The sequence below is a fragment of the Lactuca virosa genome, chromosome 5 (assembly GCF_052849685.1).
Source record: "Lactuca virosa cultivar CGN04683 chromosome 5, Lactuca_virosa_CGN04683_v6, whole genome shotgun sequence".
NCBI classification, from domain to species: Eukaryota; Viridiplantae; Streptophyta; class Magnoliopsida; order Asterales; family Asteraceae; genus Lactuca; species Lactuca virosa.
The window spans coordinates 332,375,084-332,378,384 of NC_136430.1; the positions used below are offsets into that span (position 1 = coordinate 332,375,084).

Genomic DNA, 3,301 nt, shown 5'->3' on the forward strand with positions numbered 1-3,301 from the left:
TTTAATTGTTTGTAACTATTTTTTGATTTTTATGAATATTATTTTATAATTTTGATTAAAAAAATTGTATGGTGAAAATTTGTTCTCAAATGTTCTCGCAATAAGAAATGTTCTCGATTGAACGCTCCCATATATATATATATATATATATATATATATATATATATATATATATATATATATATATATATATATATATATATATAGGTTCAAATGTTTTTTACAACTATTGTATGTATGTATGGACCAATGAGGATTTAACAATAATTTAATTATTAATTAAATTAATAAGGGTAAGTTTAGTAATATTACATATATGCATTAATTAATATCCAAAATTAACAATTAATATTACTTTAAATATCGTTGCATCTCAATAACCCTAAGCATTTTCATCGTCTACCTTCCCCAATCGCCGGAGAAAGTTCTTACCCCTATTTCTCTAAAACCATCGCACCCTGCCACAATCGTTCTAATTCTTGTCAATTTGTTGATTTTAATTGGCAACAGACATCTAAATGTAACGTGATTATGATTCTTTGAGATTTTGCGAAGAGAAATATACAATCGCAAGTTTTATTTTAATTTGGGAGGTTAGCGATTTCCTTCATAGAAAAAAGGGTTGCTGGATATTGCTACATACTTCACCAAAACCAATGTAAGCTAAACATTAATTCTTCATATTGTTGACTTTTCTATTTCGTGTTAATGGAGCACAAGTAAAACTAAACATTATTCAATTTATGCAAATGAAATTATGGAATTTATTGTTATATAGTTTACTATTATTTCCAACGTCATTAGTGATTCTATTATTTTTGGGATTTTTTTGTTAACTTTGTTATGATTTTCCATTTTATTTTACATTTCCCATTATCTTATATATTGTTTGAAATATTAGATCATTAATTTTCATTACTATCTTAATGGATTTGATTATTGTCCGCCAACTGTTTGTTAAAATATTTGAATCAAATATTTCATACATTCATTTGCACAAGATGTCCATTGATAAGTATTTATACCCATTTGGAAATTAGAATATGTAGTTTTGTTAATCTGGTCTAATGTTGACTTAATGAGATCTTTATATTTCTCTATTTTGACTTTGCTTATCATTAGCTATTCCATAAACATGATGTCTACTGATAACTGTTCAAAACCATTCTATTAGAATTTATTTATATAAATCCATTCTTTCAGAATGTTTGTATTCTAGCAAAATGTATGTTATGTATTCTACCAAAATTTATAAAACAAATCCTATCAATAATATTATTTTAGAATATGTTAGTGTTTTTGTTAGATTTTAATGCCTTTTTTTCTTTTTAGGTTTTGAAGAGTTTGTCATTCATGTGGAAAAGAAAGAAAATTTGGAGAACAAGAGTGTCGTATAGTAGAATGTATTCCGCCAGAATGTATAAAATAAATCTTAGCAACATTATTCTTTCAGAATAGTTTAATATTTTTTGTTGGATTTTGATGTTTTTGTTGCATTTGTGATAGGAATGACTTGAAGACCTTATATGAATGACGTGAAGAATGAATCAAAGATGGATCATACTCACAGTTTAAGAATGTTGTTGTTTTTTAAGAATTACACTTGTTATTCTTTCATAATGTTGTTATTATTCAAGAATGTTCTTTTTGTATCACAATCATAGAATATAATTATTTGATATATTATTAGTTCAAGAATCGATTTTGTATATTGTTTCGTAATGTACTTATTCATGTTTTCTTCTTATTTATGTATTCTTAAAAGATGTCATAAACTGTCATTCTAACAGAATGTCATTCTAACAGAATCACATTCTGACAGAATAAACTAAGTTATAATCGGTTATGATTACAAATTAAATTAGAATTGAAATTGAATTAATTTTTTTATTAAAAAATCAGAATTATCCCTTTAAATTCGAAAATTTCTTTTTTTAGATATAGTTAATTGTCTAAAATACCCTTTTAATTAAATTTGAGTGATATTATGGTACATGATATTCCATTGTAGTATCATAGACCCTCAAAATCATAGTCATTCATTATTTTCATCTATTGGTCTAGAATTCTCCTTACATGCACACAATAGTTACCTAAAACAAAATAACCTAACCATATATATATATATATATATATATATATATATATATATATATATATATATATATATATATATATATATATATATATATATATATATATATATATCCAATTGGCAATAACCATACCATAACCGTGACATAAAAACATAACATTTTGTATTCCACTAATTAAGTATTATATAACCATGACATAACTTCATAAACTAAGCATACACATGTTTAAATTCATACACTAATTAACAATATACATGTCAATTTACGATCCATGAAGTAATCATACCATGTCATAAAACCATAACAATTGGCATTACTATTAGGGAAATCTCCAGAAAAGTCCTAAAATTTTACCTTAATTTACGAAAAAGTCCCAAACTAAATTTTGTTTACGAAAAAGCATGAATTACCGGTAAAAATGATGATTTGACCCCTTTTTCCCGGTTTACCGGTTTCATTACTTACTTGTTTCATTAAAGTCTCATTATTTTATCCTAATTTACGACTAAGTCCTAAACTAAAATTTAGTGATGATTTGGCCATTTTCTCTATGTAACATACATTTTACTGGTTTCATTGCTGACCCGGATGCCTAGTAATTAAATGAGATGATGTGATGGATATGTTGAGTTATATAATGCTATGCTTAACATAGCATAAAACTTGATATCCTGATGTATTGTATATTCTTTTAGAACATAAAACGCATCCAACAAAGACTGTAATAATTACATAAACTAGCAACAACTGCGTTATTTTTTACGTTTATAAGAAATATCAAATTGTCTATCTAATCTTATGTAACCCAATATATCCATCTCATTAGACATTAACTCATTTTCTGCCATTTTTTTCTGGAAACACACATTTTATTGGTTTCATTGCTGACCTAGATACATAGTCATAAATGAGCCGATGAGATGGATATCAAATTTTACAGTAACTGTAGCATTATATAACCCATCGTATCCATCTTATCAACTAAGTTAATAACTAGGTGTCTAAGTCAGCAAAGAAACCGATAAAATGTATGTTACATGAAAAAAAAAAGGGTCAAATCATCACAAAATTTTAGTTTGAGACTTATTCGCAAATAAGAGTAAAATAATGGGACTTTAGTGAAACTGGTAAGTAATGAAACCAGTAAACCGAAAAAAAGGGGTCAAATCGTCATTTTTACCGGTAATTAATGTTTTTTCGTAAAC

General features: G+C 25.9%; 1 long non-coding RNA gene across 1 annotated transcript; it reads left to right on the plus strand.

Moving 5' to 3' along the window:
* The first annotated feature begins 403 nt into the window (after positions 1-403).
* On the plus strand, positions 404-1,627 carry LOC145114711 (uncharacterized). Its single transcript, XR_013711169.1, has 3 exons — positions 404-658; positions 1,333-1,418; positions 1,507-1,627. It is a non-coding gene; the product is annotated as an uncharacterized LOC145114711 (long non-coding RNA).
* Positions 1,628-3,301: the final 1,674 nt, after the last annotated feature.